The sequence below is a fragment of the Physella acuta genome, unplaced genomic scaffold (genome assembly GCF_028476545.2).
Source record: "Physella acuta isolate Inbredline_101_S28 unplaced genomic scaffold, ASM2847654v3 ptg000527l, whole genome shotgun sequence".
Lineage (NCBI taxonomy): Eukaryota > Metazoa > Mollusca > Gastropoda > Physidae > Physella > Physella acuta.
The window spans coordinates 140,201-162,224 of record NW_026732046.1 but is presented as its reverse complement, the minus strand read 5'-3'; the positions used below and the strand labels follow the sequence as shown (position 1 = coordinate 162,224).

The window sequence follows — 22,024 nt, the reverse complement described above, 5'->3', positions numbered from 1 at the left end:
GCCGACATTAAGTCTCAGTTACAAACTTGACTGCCGACATTAAGTCATAGCTACAAACTTGACTGCCGACATTAAGTCTCAGCTACAAACTTGACTGCCGACATTAAGTCTCAGTTACAAACTTGACTGCCGACATTAAGTCGCAGCTACAAACTTGACTGCCGACATTAAGTCTCAGCTACAAATTTGACTGCCGACATTAAGTCTCAGTTACAAACTTGACTGCCGACATTAACTTGACTGCCGACATTAAGTCTCAGCTACAAACTTGACTGCCGACATTAAGTCTCAGCTACAAACTTGACTGCCGACATTAAGTCTCAGTTACAAACTTGACTGCCGACATTAACTTGACTGCCGACATTAAGTCTCAGCTACAAACTTGACTGCCGACATTAAGTCTCAGCTACAAATTTGACTGCCGACATTAAGTCTCAGTTACAAACTTGACTGCCGACATTAACTTGACTGCCGACATTAAGTCTCAGCTACAAAATTGACTGTCGACATTAAGTCTCAGCTGAAAACTTCACTGCCGACATTAAGTCTCAGTTACAAACTTGACTGTCGACATTAAGTCTCAGTTGAAAACTTGACTGACGACATTAAGTCTCAGCTACAAACTTGACTGCCGACATTAAGTCTCAGCTACAAACTTGACTGCCGACATTAAGTCTCAGCTACAAATTTGACTGCCGACATTAAGTCTCAGTTACAAACTTGACTGCCGACATTAACTTGACTGCCGACATTAAGTCTCAGCTACAAACTTGACTACCGACATTAAGTCTCAGCTACAAATTTGACTGCCGACATTAAGTCTCAGTTACAAACTTGACTGCCGACATTAACTTGACTGCCGACATTAAGTCTCAGCTACAAACTTGACTGTCGACATTAAATCTCAGCTGAAAACTTCACTGCCGACATTAAGTCTCAGTTACAAACTTGACTGTCGACATTAAGTCTCAGTTGAAAACTTGACTGACGACATTAAGTCTCAGCTACAAACTTGACTGCCGACATTAAGTCTCAGCTACAAACTTGACTGTCGATATTAAGTCTCAGCTGAAAACTTGACTGCCGACTTTAAGTCTCAGCTACAAACTTGACTGCCGACATTAAGTCTCAGCTACAAACTTTATTGCTGACATTAAGTCTCAGCTACAAACTTGACTGCCGACATTAAGTCTCAGCTACAAACTTGACTGCCGACATTAAGTCTCAGTTACAAACTTGACTGCCGACATTAAGCCTTAGCTACAAACTTGACTGTCGACATACTCAGCTACAAACTTGACTGCCGACATTAAGTCTCAGATACAAACTTGACTGCCGACATTAAGTATCAGCTACAAACTTGACTGCCGACATTAAGTCTCAGATACAAACTTGACTGCCGACATTAAGTCTCAGCTACAAACTTGACTACCGACATTTCTCTTCACTACCATCGTGTTTTGTTTATATCATGAACACAAAACATTAAGGTTTTCAACGATAACAAAATGAATGAAAGAAACTCTGAACTCTTCTAAAACTTTATTGACATCCATACAAACAGTTTTGTAAACAATTACAAACATGAATTAAAGTATAAATAAAGACAATGATGGCGATGATAAATCTAATGTGGAGGTTTAAACAAAACAAAGATACAAGTGTAGCCTATAAATATTTCATTTCTCAACAATAAACATTTGTTTATACTTTTGTTTATATGCCTACCAACTCTAAAAAATGACTGAAAGAAACCAAGCAATTTATCTCTTGTCTTCATTAGAATACAAAGTTGCTGATGAAGACATTCAAGTCAATGAAGAGAGCCGCCATTTTGTTTATTTACATTCAAAAAGGGGAGAGAACCAACAGCTACAGATATATCAATACAACAACCCACCTTCCCCACTATAATTTCCTTCAGAGTTTGATCCACTGTGGGGATGTGACAACCACATGCCATATCTCAGCATGTAGACATGCGCTCCACTGGAGCCAGGACATGTACATGTTGTGTACGTGTACTTGTACCTACCTCCCCTCCTATGTTCGTGTGTCCATTGTCCTACAGAGACCTGTTTAGGACAGCCATGAGGATGTGACACTATAACGGTCAACTTGTCCACATCAACAAATCTCCCGTATTTGTCCCTTACTTTCCTACATAGACCATCAAAGTGCCGACACATCTTGTACAGTTCATCAACCAACTCTAAGTCACATGACACACATCTAAACCAACACCTGTCTCCCTCAATGTCTGCCCACCTCACCCTCCAGCCATCAAGACTGACCCCAGGACTTTTATTGTCATCAAAACCTACAACACACCTGGTCTGTCTCGCCTCACTGTCATCAAACACCACGTGTCTGGCTGTCTCCACACGAACCTCCCCCCAAACTATGCTGGGTGTGTCCGAGTGTTGACACTTGCCACATGGACAAGTGCCCTTGTTGTCACTCTCTGTGTACTTGACCACACGCCACACCCTCCCCGTCCCTGTCCTCAACACGTCACTTCCTCTGGTGTTATAAAATGGATACTGACCACTGAAACATGGAACAGACTTTGGTCTCTCTAGACTAGTGTACTTGACCTTTATCAGGACCGTTAGGGCAGACAAAGCTTTGATTACCTCCAACATGATGACGTCATGGTAACGTGAGGGGAGGTGACGCAACTTAAAATCATTAACAGGTATAAATTTTTTATGACCTGGATTCTTCTTACAGTCAACACAATGCTTGTGTAAGTCAGCTTCACCTTCAGGACAAAGCTCACATTCATGATGTCCTGGAGAGATACAAGGGGAGGGAACTTAGAGGTTACATGGTAAAATATGTCGAAGACAAGGGAGATAATTAATTTGAAAACAACCTAAACCTGTAAATTTTAAGCTGAATAACAATTTAAAATGTCAGAAACAGAAGGAAATACAGTTTACTTGTGTTTGTGATAAAACCATTTGACCAAATTTTAACAATAATGTCTGAGCTGTAATAGATGCCTGGATGAAATGTTCTACAGACTGAAGCAGTTTACCAACTGGAATAGAATTCTTTAACTTAATGTTAGCAATCTTGTGCTCAACCAATTTGTAAAAATGTAACTTCCTACATTGTATGTACATGTTTCACACAATAAAAATCTTACCTGCTTGAAAACCTCCTTCACTTTTTGTTTCTTCCACACTTTGTGTATTGTCCTGGCTATATGTTCTTCCTGAATAATTTTTTTATAACATTGTGTGACAGATATTATAGAAACATTTTATATTGTATCCCAGTATAAACATATAAAAAACAGACATTTAAATTATGTTTGAATTACTAGCAGAAAATGCAAAATGCCTAAAATGTCCTCACAAATATCTTATACAATTATAGAAAAATATATTTACCTATAGGCCTACCTGCGAACTGAAGGTTTCTTTTCTTCCCACCTGTATTTCCCATCTCTGACAAATTTACCTGCAACAAACAAAAACTTAATAAATTTGTGCTGATACATAAACTGTGCTAAAATTATCTTTAATTTAAAATCATTCAGTTAGTTGTAAACCATTGTTTTTTTTTATTGACCTCCATACTGGTAAATTTACTAACTAAAGCTACAGAGATATTGATAGCTCTACCTGTAGGTTTGATTTTGTCCTCTGCTAGACATTAAAAAATGAAAACTGTCTCTAATCCAGTCGCTCACATTTGTCTTGGTTGTTCAATCACTTCAAATATTTGTGGATACTTTTCTGCTCTTTAACCTGTAGGGTAAATACAATAGATTCAATAATTAAAAAATATCCCCCCCCCTCCCCAAGACAGTTTTCAGGTTGTAAATCAAACTAAATTTTACTTCTTATAAGACATACAACAGTTTAATGTGTGACCTTATTTTTTAATTAATTTTGTTAATTTACATGATATATATAACAAAAACTGTGGGATTTAAAGCATTATGTTTAACTGAACTAATAGATTGGGATATTTTAAAAAAGTTTATTAAAAGTATTAAGATAATCTCTTTATTGATATATGATAAATATGCCATTGAATATTGCACCTAAAATATTAATATGTGTTGTCGTAACTTACAACTGGTTAACTGATGGATAGATTTGTTTATTAGGTCTTCAAAAATTGGGCAGTTAAGTAGTTAAGCGCTAAATGGTCACTTTTAAGGGTGTGGGGAAATTGCGAGACGCGAAAAGCGAAATGGCGAGGCGGGAAAATGCGAGAAAGGCGCGAAAACGGTCGGTCACGTGACTTTTTTGTCTCGCATTTACCACATGCCGATACTTACGCTGGGTGGTGTTGAAATGCGAAGATTTTTGCGAAAAATTTACCGCACCCGATTTTTATTGGTATCTGGTCCAGACTTCAAAGACGTTTCGTTTACATTGTTAAAACTTCCGATTTTTCCGTCGCTAGACATACTGATGATTTGTCAACTCCCCCCATCTTTTGTGTCGACTTAGAATACCACCTTGTTCGAAACCGACGGAAATACCGCCGACGATAGATCAACTTCTGTCTTTTGTGTGGAACGCCGAGGCCGCCTGATTTACCGTCTTTGAAGATCGCCGTACCCGGATCCGCTGCCGCCGCAAACATATTTTCTATTGTTGCATAGAAATTTTGTATTATAGCCGCCGCCTACGATTTTTTTCTAGCTTTTTTTACCATATAAATCTAAGCACAAGGAAATGCCTACATCATTTGGATACAACTAAATAAAGTGACGTCACCGATATTATCAGTTGCTCGTGCTATATCGTAAGCTATGGGCCTACTTCAAATATTTTAAAAACCAAGTTGAACTTATCTGAATTTTTTGGTTTTGGTGGTGTTATTATTTGGGGTCTTCCATAAATGACGGCACACTCGTAGGGGGGGGGGGGGTCTGTAATTTATGACGATGTGTGATGAGGGGGAGGAGGGGGGGGGGTTAGATGTGAAGTCATACTATAAAAAAGCAATGTTAGAAAAAGAATTTTAGACGTTTTTTCGCGTTTTAGAAAACTGTTTTAATACATTGTAATTGGAATTGATTAAAATACTCTATTTTGACCGAAATTAGACAAGATTGTGGGAAAATATCGATGTTTAAAAAAAACTCAACTGCTGGTGACAACAATGAGCAAGACATTGCCAAAATTACAGAAATGATAAAAAATACAAATTATAAAAAACGGAAAACAGATATTGAGCGTGCGGATGATGATGATGAGAACATGGGTGCCAGTGTTGTTTGTGGGATGAACGAGGTCAACTGTGATGAGAATGTGAAATGTTGTGAATGTGGATTGGAAGAAGTAGCAAAAGAAAAACGTATAAATGGGAGTCTAATGAACTGGGTTGGGTGTACTATGTGTGAAAGATGGTGTCACGAGGTGTGTTTGAGGACTGTTTCAGAAGATTTTGTTTGTAAATTTTGTTTGTAATTAAAATTACTTAATAAAAAAATAAATTGCACTTTTTAGAATTGTTTATACTTTTACACTTTTTGCAAGTACAAAACTCCATAAATAGATGTTGCAAAATATCTCTCCTGCTGACAAGATTATACCAATTTACACTGACACAGCTCACGTTTGTATAAACATAAGCGGGCTAGATTTTTAAATTAATGCCGACTGAGATGGGCTTTTTCTCTCGCTAACAAGAGCGGGCGATGACAGTAGCACAGCAACGATATTAGGATTTTTAAATAGATAGATCTAGATATAGATCTATCTATCTTCTTAGTATCTAGATAAAAAACAACAACATACAACACTCGTGTTAAAGGGTATGGCTAAATGCTTGTTTATTTAAAAAAAAAATTAAATAAATACAGATGGAAAAAAAAAGGAAAAAACTTTTTTCGCAAAAAGTGTCTCGCTATTTACTCCTAATTCCGCAGGTATGTCTCGCATTACCTTCTCGCATTTTCCCGCCTCGCCATTTCGCTTTTCGCGTCTCGCAATTTCCCCTCACCCCACTTTGAAAACAGGACCAACAGAAAATTGTGTTTAGCAGTAATGTATAATGTTTTGAGATTGTTTTCTCAAAAGAACTTGCTGAAATCAATGTTTAATTACATGTGTTGGGTAACATGATTTGAACATTATTGCTAACTTTGATCCTTGTTAAAGTTAAATTACTGTTTTAAATAGTTTATTTTAAAAACTAGCCGTCTGTACTAATTTCACGTAAATTATAGGCCTATATATTTCAACACAAAAAGGAAATGTATTGTTTTGTGTGCATAACACCCTAAGTGAGCTGTTAACTAAACTTACTGCACTTAGTTAACTTTAATTGGATTGTACCTAGCCTTCAAATATTTATGTTGGATGTGTCCATTTTTTCTATTGTTTACATGTTAAAATTAGGCTGTAAACAATTTAAGCTTTCTAAATTTATAAAAGCCAAATATTTACATAGAACTAGATTTCTAGATACAGTACGCCTAACTTTTTACTATACAATACTTCTGCATGCATAGAAAACATATCAATATAATTATTTCAATATTTAAATGTAGCCTACCTCTAGGCTTATAAATGTTATTTATTTGTCAGAACAACATCAAGAGTATGAGTTAAATACGAGATGGGATCAGGTGAGGCAGTAAAGTGCTTTTGACATGTTTTGTCTTGCATCTTAACCTCATCTGATTGGTAAAAGAAATCAACCAATGTTTAGCATTTTTTTCTCACATTTTACGCTTCAACTTGCACTTTGCATTTTACTAAGACCTCCAAGGTCTAAATAATAGATATCTAGATTTTGTAAAAATAAAATTCAATTAGCCTAGAGTTTATTTGCCATTTATATCATACCTAGGTTCAGACCTTAGTTTAGATATCTAAAACAATTTAGCAATTTGTTCAAATTAGGCCTACTAATAATTTAACAATAATTTTACTACATAAGGCCTACTTACTAATCACTAGATCTATATGTCTAGTTTTTCCGGTGGTTTATGTTATGTTCAATTAAATGCTTTAAATGGCCTATTATTAATAAATACAATTAGTGAGTAGACCAAAATCCAAAACTTTCCAAAAGTCAAAGTTTAATGATAATGATGTAAATTGACACCATTAGCATAGTCTATAGCAGGGGTCTCCAAACTACGGCCCGCGGGCCGGATGCGGCCCGCGATGTCCTCTCATCCGGCCCGCGGAGATATTTTTGTCCACGGATAAAACGTTTGTTGTTGATGGCTGAGGAACTTTGCCCAGAAAAATCAAAGACATGCCTGAAAGAACCTCGCCCCCGAACTGAACTTTGATAGTTAATGCGGCCCTCGGACTGAAAAGTTTGGAGACCCCTGGTCTATAGTGATACAGTACTGATACCAGAGGCATAGCGTCGGTGGTGTGTGTGTGTGGGGGGGGGGGGGGTTACATGCTCATTTTAGCTGCTATTTTTAATTATAAAACTATATAAGTGGGGGGGGGGGGGGAAAGCCAAATTGAAAATTTGTCACAAGGAGCAGCGAGGGGTCGCTACACCTCTGACTGATACAGACATATAGTTGGATAATAGAGTGGATACGGAGTCTAACTAATCTCTTTCACTATTTCACACTAGATGTATTATAGTTTAGATAGAAGAAGATACTATTCTAGACCTAGATCAAGAATTACAGTGACGACATAATTATATGTCATAAATCATAATTAATAACTAATCTAGATCTAGATGTAGTAATAGATCACTAGATCTAGAGTTCTAAATCTAGATTCTAATAATTTTAGATCTAATTCTAATTTTAGATCTAAATCTAGATCTAAATCTAGATTCTCCATCTAGATCTGGAATTAGAATCCAAATCTTAATTTAATTAAATTTACTAATTTAGGACAAGCGGCCGCTAGGAAAAGTACCTCACTAGAATCTAGATCTACCTGCCTACAAATACAATGTTAACACTTTAACACTGTTAGTAAGTTAATAACTTTAAGTTCAGTTAGGGCCTTGTGACCTACTTAGGTCTAGTGGTGTTCCATTTTTAGTTTGACACTGTTATAATACCATATATGGATTGATGGTGCAACAACCGGGTTTTTTCCACTGTCTTATTAAGAGTGTCTAAGACTCAGAAATTTTCCATCAAGATCTGATTGATTGATTCAGATCAGATGACCACCCCATAGCACAGTGGTTAGGATCTCGGCGCGCGGCCGAGGTTCGATTACTCGGTGTGGAGCTGAGTATAGTCTATGGTGTCTAGTGGTCTAGTGGCTTAGAATCTCGGTTTGGAGCCGAGTAGTGTGGCACAGTGGTTAGGAACACCATTAGTGGCCTAGTGGTTAGAATCACATAAGTGTCACACAATAGGAAACACAACCAGCACGAGGTAGTCCATCTTGACCAGGCCGTCCATTTTGTCCGGCAATCCATTCTGACCATTTGAACGTGAGAGAGCTTAAGTCCTGAGTGTGCTATGCATTCTTAAGTTGTTTTAGTATTCTAGTATTATATTACTTGTCTCCAAGTGATTCTTGATGCTATAGCAGTGTTGTGTGACCTGTGGCTATTTTTATACAGTGTTAGAATCTGTGATAGTGTTTTTTTCTTACGCTTTGTAAGTTGGGTTTTGTTATTTTCTAAATTAAATATTTTATCTTGTTTAACCTAGTGTTCTGCCACAACTGTGTTCGCTTATTAAAGGTTGTATGCAGATTGGATGAGTTAACTTCAATAGTATCACTAGTTTTCCCTAGACATCGAAATCGAGCCCTAGTGTGTTGTTGAGTTAGTGCTCATTCATTTAGGCTTTAGGTCATTTGCATATAACCCCAAGAAAGAATCCGGGGGCGTTCGCCATCTATCTGGCTGGTAGATAGGTGTCCGTTACAAAGTGGGGACTCGCCGGCATTTAATCTGTCGTTCCAGTTGTTGGTTGTATCAGTTAAACACTAAGTTTAGTTTGATTTAGTTGTTTTTCTATCCAGTGGAGCCGTGTTATTAAAACGCGCGCAAGGCTAGAATTATCTAGGTCAAAAGCCAGACGTGCCACGTCCTAGATAGGAGGTCAAGTTCATAACGCAGCGTTGGGCCGTGTTAATTTAGAGAATCTAGGCTTGTTTTGATTGTGAAGTTAGTGTTATGGAGTCTTTCTTATCTAATCCCACTGTTGAGGAGATAGAAAAGTTGAGTAGGAAAGTTTTGATTAGTGTTGTTAAGGAATTGAAATTGGATTATTCTGTTACGCAGAAATCAGAGGTGTTGAGAGATAAAATTGTTGTTCATTTTATTAATGAAGGTGTATTTGATGAAAGTTTGTTGGCTGGGGTGATACTCCGTGAGGAGAAACCTCTAGAGAAGGTAGAATTAGAAGCTAGAATTGCTTTAGAGAAACAGGAATTGGAGGCTAAAGTTACTTTAGAGAAGGCTTTAAAAGAACAGGAGTTAGAGGCTAAAATTGCTTTAGATAAGAGGAGGTTGGAATTAGAATTTGGTAAAGTTAGTGAAGTCACTTCTCTGGTAGATCCAAAAAAGTTGTCAGTGGGGCAAGTGATTGCCAAATTTGGGAAATTAGTTCCTAAATTTGATGAAACAGATTTGGTAGTTTTCTTTAACTCATTTGAGAGTTTAGCGAAGACATGTGAATGGCCCGAAACTTCCATTACTGCTTTATTGAGCACGGTCCTTACAGGGAAAGCTGCAAAAACATACCAGGCACTCTCTCACGACGTTCAAAATAACTATAGTTTGGTCAAGACTGCCATTTTGAAGGCCTACGAACTGACGCCCGAGGCCTATCGGATAAAATTCCGAGCACTCCGCAAGTTACCAACTCAATCATATGTGGAATTTCTCTTTGAAAAAGAGAAAATTTTCTCAAGGTGGCTACACTCTGAGGAAGTTTCTGAGTTTGAGAAGCTCAGATCACTTATCCTAAGGGAAGAATTCCTAAAGTCCCTGCCTGAAGACATACGACTACACATACTGGATAACAAGATAATTGACATCCAGAAGGCTGCTGAGTCGGCTGACACATATATGTTGGTGCATAAGAAACCACCAGTGTCAGGAAACCGCCTCAACCCCGTGCTTCCCCTTTTTGGCAGCAATCCTCCTGTTGGCCAACACTTGAAGGCATTACAGTCCAGAGAGAAACCAAGATCAACTCTCAATCGTCGAGCAGTATGCCAGTTCTGCAAAAGACCTGGTCACCATGTCAAGAACTGTTACAAACGTCTTCAATTTAACAGAGAGGCGGTGCGTGCTTCTGCGCACTATGCTCTATCCCCTCAAGCAACCGGTTCAAATATGAACTCTAGAATTCTAAGGGACGCTAACCCTAAGTGTCCGCAGGAAGGCAGTCAAGTCTCCACACATTATGTGCAGTCACATTTTGACTGTTCACGCCACCATCCAGTTTCTTCCGAGTCTACCGATCTCGAGGGATCGAGAAAGGTTGACTTTTCATCTTTCATTATAGAGGCTGTCATTAGCAAACCAGGTGATCCGTTGTCTCAGCGGAATATCACCGTCCTAAGATACACAGGAGCGTCACAGTCACTTCTTTTGAAAAGTTCAATGGACATTACACCGGAGACGAACACCGGAAATGTTTCCATTATCCAGGGAGTGGGGACAAAATCTACTGTAGTCCCTCTACACAAGTTTTCCCTGAAACATCATCTCGTCGAAAGTGAAGTCATTTTAGGTGTGATAGTATTCCTATCCCAGGAGTACACCTACTTCTAGGGAATGACCTTGTGGGAAGCAAAGTATACCCCTGTACGGTTCTAAACCCTTTGTCAACAGTTCCAGATAATGATAATGAACTGTATCCTGCATGTGTGGTGACAAGAAGCCAGACCAAACAATTGGCTGACACAACGTCTGAACCACACCTACCATCATCGTCAAGAAATTCGACTCCCAAACTGGAGTCTATGCTTCCAGAGAACACAAGCCTGGGCTTACCCCTGAGGATATCTCAGGAAGACATCATTAAAGCTCAACAAGTCGACGCGGAACTCAAAGCAATGGTCGAAAAATCTCTCTCATCTGACGATGGAGAATATTTCTCCGAGAACGGCCTCTTCTTTCGTCGCTCTGTACCAGTGGATGCCTCACCTGCCGAACCATGGTTGGGTAAAAACCAGCTGTGGGTCCCTCCACCTTATCGGCATGAAATACTGAAACTGGCACATGACCATCCAATGTCAGCGCACCCAGGAGTCACTAAAACAGTGGCGAAGATCAAAGAACTGTTCTTTTGGCCCAAAATGAGAAATGATGTGTCGCGTTACTGCAAAAGTTGCACGAACTGTCAGTTGGCCGGAAAGCCAAACCAGAAAATTCCTAAGGCCCCTTTGATTCCGGTTCCTGTATTAGAAGAACCCTTTTCTAAAATCGTCATGGACTGTGTAGGTCCCTTGCCTAAAACCAAGGCGGGCAACGAGTACCTACTTACCTTTATGTGTTCAAGTACCCGTTTTCCCGAGGCGTTCCCCTTACGGAACATTAAGGCAAAGACTGTAGTCAGAGCCATGACCCGGTTCTTCACTACCTTTGGATTACCTAGAATCGTTCAAACAGATCAAGGCAGCAACTTCACCAGTCACCATTTTCAGGAAGCGCTAGCCAAGCTAGGCGTTACCCACATCACCAGCTCAGCCTACCACCCTCAGTCTCAAGGCGTACTTGAGAGGTTCCACCAGACCCTAAAATCCATGCTAAGAACATTCGCTAAAAGTAACACCCAATGGGATGAGAATGTTCCATGGATTATTTTCGCCGCTAGGGACTGTGTCCAGGAAGCTTTAGGTTACTCTCCTTTTCAACTTGTGTTTGGACATTCTGTCCGTGGTCCCCTGAAGCTGATCCACGAACGTTGGACAGGTACCAGTGATCATCCAGTGGAAAACTTTGACGATTTTCACGTTCGACTGAAAGCCGTGTGCGAATTGGCTCACAAGAACTTAAGAAAGGCCCAAGTGAGAATGAATGGACTGTATGATAAGATTTCTCGTAAACGAACATTCAATCCAGGCGAGAAGGTTCTTGTGCTAGTGCCTAATCTGAACAATGCGTTATCCTTAAGATATTGTGGACCCTTTACTGTGCATTCAAAATTAAGTGATTTGAACTATGTTGTCAATACGCCTGACAGAAGAAAGAAACAGACAGTGTATCATGTTAACTCACTGAAAAAGTATTATGATAATTGTAACAATTTTCATTCCACAGCTAAAATTACTTTACCTGTATGTTCAAATGTTTCTGATGATGTGATACATGATAAATTGAAACCCCCAAAATTGGTAAATTCTTCCTTTTTAGATCATCTAAATGACCACCTTATGCATTTGTCCACAGAGGAAAGCCATAAATTGTCTCAATTATTTGAGACATTTCCCTCTATTTTTGGGGATGTCCCCAAAGAAGCGAAGGTACCACCTCATGATGTAGACGTAGGTGATGCAAAACCCATCAAACAACACCCCTATAGAGTTAACCCGGAAAAAGCTGTTTTGATAAAAGATGAAATTGATTATATGCTTAGGAATGATATCATTGAACCCAGTTTCAGCAACTGGAGTTCCCCATGTCTTTTAGTCCCGAAAGACGGTGGATCTTTCAGGTTTGTGACAGACTTTAGGAAGGTAAATGCGCTCACCAAAGCTGATTCCTATCCATTACCTCGAATAGAAGACGTTATTGATAAAGTTGGTCAAGCTAAGATAATTTCCAAAATTGATTTACTATCAGGTTACTGGCAAATCCCCTTATCTGACCGTGCAAAAGAAATATCTGCTTTTGTAACCCCTAATGGTTTTTATAGATACAAACGTATGCCCTTTGGTATGCAAAATGCTGGTCAAACTTTCCAGCGGGTCATTAACTCTGTCATTGCTGACATAGACCAATGTGAGGCCTACATAGATGATATAGTTGTATTTTCTAATACTTTTGAAGAACATATTGTTCAGTTGACTAACCTTTTTAGAAAATTGTCTGAAGTTAATTTTACTGTAAACCTGCATAAAAGTGATTTCTGTAAAGGTTCGATTACCTATTTGGGTTATCAAGTGGGAACGAACCAAGTTAGGCCCATTGAAGCTAAAGTAGATGCTATTGTAAGGTTGCCTCCTCCCAAAAATTGTAAAGAAATCAAAAAGTTCCTAGGGATGGCTGGTTACTATAGGCGGTTCTGTCAAAACTTTTCAGCTGTTGCTGAACCTCTTACTGCATTATTGAAAAAGGGTGTTGAGTTTGAATGGTCAAATAAATGTCATGAAGCTTTTTTAACCATTAAGTCATTTTTATCTAATGCTCCTGTTATGGCTGCACCAGATTTCAGCAAGCCCTTTAAACTCGCCATTGATGCTAGCAACTTAGCCATTGGCTCAGTCTTATTTCAAGAAGACAACATGGGGATTGACCATCCAATTGCTTTTTTTTCCAGGAAGTTAAATGAGAACCAAAAGAATTACTCTACTATTGAAAAAGAAGCTTTAGCTTTGGGTTTGTCCTTACAACATTTTGAAGTCTATGTCACTTCTTCAACCAATCCAGTCAGAGTGTTTTCTGACCATGATCCCCTGAAATTTACCTCTAAGTTAGGACAGAACAATCAAAGAATATTGAGATGGTGTTTATATTTCCAAAATTTTAATCTGGAAATTTCACACATTAAGGGTAGTGATAATGTTGTGGCTGATTGTTTGTCAAGGATGTAAAATCTTATTACACACATTGATCATGTGACATGTTTTGTGGTTCATTAGGACCATACACAAGTTTTGTTTAGGTGACACTCACATGAGTGTGGGTGGTATGAGTTTTGAATTTTTTTCAAAATGATAATCATGTTGCATATTTTGTTTATTTTTAGGTGAACCTTAATTAAAGGTGGTTTTTGATTATATGTAATCTTTTCTGATAATATGTCTCATATGACTCAGTTGATATTGTAGCTAGTCATTGAAATAAAGGTTTTACCCTGGCGGGTTTACCACTTTTAATATCCACATGGAAATATTGTAATACCCTTTTTTGAGGGATTTTGATGTATAAAATTTTTTTGAAGGGTTACTCCCCTTTCACCAATTGTAAAAGTTTGAGTTACTTCCCTTCTATGTCCAGGGATATTTTCATCTGGTATTAAGATTTTGATTGGCTACATTTGTAAAACATTTTTTTTATTTTCATTGCCAGATTGGTTCCTTATGTATGTTTTTGTGGAACCTATCTGTCACTCCCAAAAAGGGAGGGGATGTGACCTACTTAGGTCTAGTGGTGTTCCATTTTTAGTTTGACACTGTTATAATACCATATATGGATTGATGGTGCAACAACCGGGTTTTTTCCACTGTCTTATTAAGAGTGTCTAAGACTCAGAAATTTTCCATCAAGATCTGATTGATTGATTCAGATCAGATGACCACCCCATAGCACAGTGGTTAGGATCTCGGCGCGCGGCCGAGGTTCGATTACTCGGTGTGGAGCTGAGTATAGTCTATGGTGTCTAGTGGTCTAGTGGCTTAGAATCTCGGTTTGGAGCCGAGTAGTGTGGCACAGTGGTTAGGAACACCATTAGTGGCCTAGTGGTTAGAATCACATAAGTGTCACACAATAGGAAACACAACCAGCACGAGGTAGTCCATCTTGACCAGGCCGTCCATTTTGTCCGGCAATCCATTCTGATCATTTGAACGTGAGAGAGCTTAAGTCCTGAGTGTGCTATGCATTCTTAAGTTGTTTTAGTATTCTAGTATTATATTACTTGTCTCCAAGTGATTCTTGATGCTATAGCAGTGTTGTGTGACCTGTGGCTATTTTTATACAGTGTTAGAATCTGTGATAGTGTTTTTTTCTTACGCTTTGTAAGTTGGGTTTTGTTATTTTCTAAATTAAATATTTTATCTTGTTTAACCTAGTGTTCTGCCACAACTGTGTTCGCTTATTAAAGGTTGTATGCAGATTGGATGAGTTAACTTCAATAGTATCACTAGTTTTCCCTAGACATCGAAATCGAGCCCTAGTGTGTTGTTGAGTTAGTGCTCATTCATTTAGGCTGTAGGTCATTTGCATATAACCCCAAGAAAGAATCCGGGGGCGTTCGCCATCTATCTGGCTGGTAGATAGGTGTCCGTTACAGCCTAACACTATTAATTTATTAAATCTAGGCCTATATTTGCAATATTTAGCAAAATATAAAGTAGAGACCGAACAACGCCACACATATGTAGCTCTAGATTTATGTATCATCTGTAAATCTAGATATAGTAGATCTAGATCTAGATCTAGTAGTAAAAATAAACTAGATTTAGTCAATCTAATATATAAAGCTCAATTCTGTATGTAACATATATGTTTGTCGTAGATACTTCAATGGATTTAAGTGTTACATTTTAAAGTCCTTATGGTCTAAATTTATTAGTTAAAAAATTAATATTGAAAGTTTTGGGAAATAATTTTCTTTTTTATCAAACTGAAAGTAATAATTGTCGGCATGTTCATTAAACACAAGTTTTAAAAAATATCATTTTTTACAAAAATTCTAATTATGTCTTTATTTAGTTCTATAGCACTTACTTCCCTTTGATAAATTAGGAAAACACAATTACTTTCCTTTATAAAACCATTGCATTAGTGGAAAAGAATTTACTTTTTATTACTTTGTTTTGGTGTTGGGAAAAATAGAATTACATAATTAGCGGGTATTGATCAAGTGCAAATGTTGTAGGTGTTTTACGGATAAGCTTGGAGTTCTATAATTGTTCATTAAATTGAAACAGGCGCGTTCGTTTAAGTGAGTGCAGAAGACTATGAATAAGTTGGGGTACTATAGTCGTTTATTAAGCTAAAACAGGCGATTCCGCCCCGGGCTAGACAGTGAACACTTTGCGTTTATGTTAGCGTTAGTGTTTTCTTTGTGTTTAGGTTGGGTTTGCGTTAGTGGTTGCGGTTGCGGTTTGATATGGTTCGTTTTTGTTCTTTCTTTTTTCGTTTTTGTTTTTTTTCTTTGGGTTTGTATTTGTGTTTTTGGTTGGTTTTGCGTTTAGATTTGGTTTGTTTTCGTTTGCTTTTTCGTTTGTTTTTTCTTTGTGTTTGTATTGGTGTTTGCGGTTGTGGTTGGGTTTGTTGTTAGGTTTTTGTTTTCGTTTGTATTTGTAATTGTGTTAGCGTTATGTTTGCGTTTTGTTGTTTTGGTTTTGGTCGGTTGTGGTTTGGGTGGGCAATGCCGGGTTTATGATGATTACTAAACACACAGGTAATGGTCTTTAACAGGAAGGTTTTTCACAAAAGCCAGAGCAGGGCCTGGCCGGGACGGCTAGTCTAATATAAGATCGGATGTAGGGCTTCTTCCGCAAGTCTAACTAGTATGCTTTGTCGTCTGCTAGATCTAGATCTGTATCGAAAATTCCTTTCTTTGAAAAAATCGATTCCTCGTTAAGAAATATAAATACTTATTTATTTAATATGCAAATGTGGCAGTAGGGAACACGAAAGCAACTTGTATGAATTAGAATCTATATCTTTAAATATTTTTAGATTATATTGTCCTAATATTAAATAATGATGTATCTAGTTATGTAAACACACAAGGAAATCCTAATTTTAAATTTAATAAAGGAATGTTATTGTAGTCGCCCGGACTCGCCTCTAACCAATTACTAAGGCCAGATATTTTAAAACGTGAGTTTAATTTACTTGCCAGTTAGATCTAAATTATTTTTAAGAATCTTTATTTTTCATTAATAATACATTGCTATCCTACAGAATAATACGTAGATTTTGTTTTGATCTAATTTTCTCTTAACACGTAGGTATTCTAATTGGTTGGTTATCATAAATTATTTCGGGGAGGGGAGGGGGGGGGGGGGGCGGGAGGTTGGGTCAATGTGAAAGTCATTGTGTTAAAGTTAACATCGCGGACAATTCTCTAAAATAATTCACTTTTTCTGTAAACAGGATGAAACTAAGTTAAGAAATAATTAGATCTAGAACTAGATCCTGATAGATCGTTCCAACAAATTATAGTAGGAGGCCTACAGCATTATTTTGTGTCAAAGCCAACGATGATATAGAGGTCGTCCAAAAATGACGTCACACTCGTAGGGGGGAGGGGGGTCCGTAATTTTGTGACGGTGTGTGATGAGGGGGGGGGGTGTTTAGATGTTTTGCATTATAAAAAAAGCAATGTTAGAAAACGAATTTTAGACATTATTTTGCGTTTTAGGAAACTGTTGTAATAAATAATTTATTGTAATAACAATTGATTAAAATACTCTATTTTGACAGAGTTCAGACAAGATTTTGCGAAAATATAGCTGTTAAAAAAAATTCAACTGCAATTTTGAGGGGGGGGGGGTTGTAAGCTGAAGTGTGACGTCATTTTAGGGGGGGGGTCTGGCTTTTTGTGACGACGTGTGACGGAGGGGAGGGGGGAGGTAAAAATCGTCAAAAAAGCGTGACGTCATTTATGGATGACCCCATAGGTATTTTTTTTTTTACAAAAATAAATATTATATTCCTTACAGGTTTTTGTTCGATATGGCAAAAAAAAAAACATTTAAATAAACCAAGCGCTTATTATGTAGGACCTAATTTATACTTTGTCGTTTAAAATATACTCAATTTTTCAACACTTTCTGGGCTTTACTTTTAGTATTTCAGCCTAGTAAGGGAAGTTTAGCGAACCTATCAAATTACTAAATTACATTAGCAATTTATATTTCAACAAGTAGACATGACATGGAGAGGAATTGTGTAGCGTGTACAAGACGCTAGCAAAAACGAAGGACACTGAAGACAAACTAGGAAAAAACCCAGACTAAAGTCAAGACAACGTGTTGGAGGAAATCACAACCAATAGCGCATAACGTGGTGACAAGTATCACTTCATTGTGTTGGAGGAAATCACATCCAATATTTCAATTAAGAACAAAAAAAAATTGTATTGGCCTATCACTAACATGATATGTTAAATTAAAATGTTGTTCTCTGAAAATATGCTCATGTACTTGAAAACGTAAAGTTAAGTTACGAAAACAATGAAACTAGAAGGATAAGCCATAACATAATGTAGGGCAAGTTTTGAATTATCAAATAACACAACTAAATTTAATCTAATGTTAAGGTAAAGAATGTAATAAATAAGCTCACCTTTAAACCTCTAATATTTTCTTGTGATCAGATGTGATCAGCTTGAGATGTTATGAGTGAAAGTGACTGAGTCTATGGAGGTAAATGTCCCTATACAAGGTGTGTCACCATGACAACCAGATCAACACTGATCTGTGGCGTATTTCATTAATGTGTTTTCAGGAATTTTTTCTTCATTTATTTTAAAGCATGTTACGCTCTAAATGTCACCAATCAAAGATAAAATCAATAAATCAATGTGGTAGGCTCGTGTTCATGTCAAAGTTCAAACATCAGCAGCGGGTCTAAAACTTCTGCCAAAATAAACTACGTCATACAACCGGGTCTCGGGTCAAGATACCAGGGGGTTGGGGGGGGGGGTTGGGGTTCATAGCGAAGTAGAGTCTTGTGGTCGCTTGCAGAAAAAAAGGAGGGGGGGGGGGGTAGATATGTTTGATTAGCTGTAAATTTCACACATAAAATTTAACACTCGCATACTACTATGTAAAAAAAAAACATATCTATTTATTTATAATCCAAAAAGAAACGGAAATTACTTTATTAAATCCTTTTTTTAAAGACCGAAAAATATTGTGTCTTAGTTGCCCGTGCCTTTATTAGTAAGTAATATACTGATTACAATCATTAATTGTTACTATTGGTGGACCTCAGATCTAATTATAATCGGAATAAAAAGTAACATATCGTTAAAGCTGACGTAGAAATAACAATATTGGAGTGGAACCGTTGGCGTTCGTTGTGATGTTCCACTGTGTACCATCTGTAGGGGAAGATTTAAAAAAGAATATTATGATTGCATAGATTTTTCAAAAAAAAAAACTTTGGATGTTAACATTTTTTATTGAAATCAATACAAATGATAGAGTTAAAAAAACATGACGAGCATAGCTATAGCTAAAACTTTTAAAAGACATATAAAAACAAATGATTGCTGTCTCTTCTCGCTTATATCACCAGCTAACTGTTTTTAATTTGATATTTTGATTTAGGCCTAATACAAGTAATTATAATTCATTTCGTTCTGAATGCCGGTATTAACATTTGTTAAAACTTTCTTTATGTGTCTAACAACTCTTAAACAAATGACGTGAAAAAAACTAAACATTTTATTTCTTGTCTTCACCAAAATACAAAGTTGCCGATGAAAACATTCAAGTCTTGACACACACACATGTAATGAAGAAAGCCGCCATGTGAGAGAACCAACAGTTACATTAGACAAGGGGAGAGAACCAACATTTACTTTAGACAAGGGGAGGGAACCAACAGTTACATTAGACAAGGTGAGAGAACCAACAGTTACACATTAGACAAGGGGAGAGAACAAAAAATTACAGAGTGATCAAATCAAATTCTCCCCACTATAATTTCCTTCAGAGTTTGATCCACTGTGGGGACGTGACAACCAGCCATATTTCGGAATGTAGACATACGCTCCACTGGAGCCTGGGCATGTACATGTTGTGTATGTGTACAAGTACAAACCTTTTATCAAATATTTGTGTTTCCATTGTCCTACAGAGACCTGTTTGGGACAGCCATGAGGATGTGACACTATAACGGTCAACTTGTCCACATCATCAAATCTCCCGTATTTGTCCCATACTTCCTCGCGTAGATCATCAAAGTGCCGACACATCTTGTCCAGTTCATCAAGCAACTCTAAGTCACACGAAACACATGTAAACTCACACCTGTCTCTCTCAATGTTTGTCCCACTCACTCTCCAGCCTCCAAGACTGACCCCAGGACTTTTATTGTCATCAAAACCTACAACACACCTGGTCTGTCTTGCCTCATTGTCATTAAACACAACATGTGTGGCTGTTAACACACGAACCTCCCCCCCACACTTTGCTTGGTGTGTCAGAGTGTTGACACTTGCCACATCGACAAGCGACATTGTTGTCACTCTCTGTGTACTTGACAACACCACACACCCTCCCCGTCCCTGTCCTCAACACGTCACTTCCTCTGGTGTTATAAAATGGATACTGACCACTGAAGCGTGGTACAGACTTTGGTCTCTCTAGACTGGTGTACTTGACCTTTATCAGGACCGTTAGGGCAGACAAAGCTTTGATTACCTCCAACATGATGACGTCAAGGTAACGTGAGGGGAGATGATCCAAGTTAAAATCATTAACAGGTATAAAGTTGACATGACCTGGATTCTTCTTACAGCCCGTATAGTGCTTGTGTAAGTCAGCTTCACCTCCATAGCAGATCTCGGCTTCATGATGTCCTGGGATGCAATATAACAAATTTAAATTTAAATAGAAAGAAGCTTTTTAAATGCACTAAAAAAAGAAAATACAACTAATTTGATGTCTTTCATAAAAAGTTTCCTGGAGAGATACAAGGAAAGGGAACTTAAAGGTTACACTATGAGATGTAAAGTAAAAAAAAATTATAATAGAATAAGGGAGATAAATTAATTGATATATTAGCACTTTCTGAAGTATTTCTAAGAAAAATTTTTATTTGTGATAAAACCATTGGACCAAGTATTAACAATAAATTACGAGCTGTAATAGATGCCTGGATGAGATGTTATACAGATTGAACCAGTTTACCAACTGGAATAGAATTCTTCAGCTTTTTATTAGCAAAATTGTGCCCAAATGTAACTTACTACATCGTATGTAGAGCCTACATGTTTAATAAAAGAAAAAAAAACTTACCTGCTTGAAAATCTCCTTCAGTTTTTGTTTCTTCCCAACTTTTTGGTTTGTTTTGGCAATTTGTTCCTTCTGAATAAAAGTATTATACATTATGAGAAACAGATATTATAGGAACATTTTATATTGTATCCCACTATAAACATATTTAGTAATAGACATAAATTATTTTTGAATTATTAGCAGAAAATACAAAATGACTACAAATTCCTCACAAAAAACTATCGACTGATAGAACATATATATTTAGCTTTTCTTCCCACCTTTATCTCCCATGTCTGACAAATTTATCTGCAAAAAAAAATGTAGTAAATACTCAGAACAGGCACGTACATATTACAGTACAAATATGTGCTGACACATGGAATATACATTATCATTTCTAAGGTGCTAACATTATCTAATTATCTTTAACTTAATATCATTTATTTAGCTATCAACCATTTTTATTTGTTGATCACAAAACTGGTAAATTCACTAACTAAATCTATAGAGACTGATGATTGGTTATTACAAAACAAAAGTTTATTTTAGGAAGTATTAATATAATCACTTTAGTAATATTCTATACATTACAATGAACATTATAACTCATAACTTTCAACTGGTTAATGTATTGACAAATGTGTTAACAGTGACATGAAAAAGTGGTCAGTTAAATAGTTGTTAGCTAAATGGTCAGTTTTAAAACAGGACTAACAGAAAATTGTGAAAAGCAGTAATTTATAACATTTCTTTACTAAGTTATAAGATTTTTTTTTCTCAATTGCTATTTGCAGAAGTCAATGTGATGGGTAACATGTTTTTAAAATTATTGCTTACTTTGATCCTTATTAAAGATAAATTAATGAATTAAATAGATTGTTTTTAATTTTTGTGAACCTAATTACCAAAGTGTTATTTATTAGTCAGATAATGTTAAGGATTTGTCAATATTTTCATACTATAAGTCTAATACACAAAGGAAGTGTGTTGTTAAGTGTGCTAAAATTACTAAGTAATATATTGATTAAAGTTCGTCCACTTAGTTAACTTTAAGGTTAGGATTAAGCTAAGTTTAGGTTTATTCTTAGGGTTAGGTTTGGGTTAGATTAATTTAAATGGTTAGGGTTAGGGCTAGGATTAGTGTCAGCTTGGGGACGGGAGTAATTATCAAAGTATGGTAATTGACAAGGGAGTAATCAATCCAGGGGGCACGGTCGGGATGAGAATTTTCC

At 37.1% G+C, this 22,024-nt stretch overlaps 1 pseudogene; it reads right to left on the bottom strand.

Moving 5' to 3' along the window:
- Positions 1–1,786: 1,786 nt before the first annotated feature.
- On the bottom strand, positions 1,787–20,900 carry LOC131945135 (uncharacterized; annotated as a pseudogene).
- Positions 20,901–22,024: the final 1,124 nt, after the last annotated feature.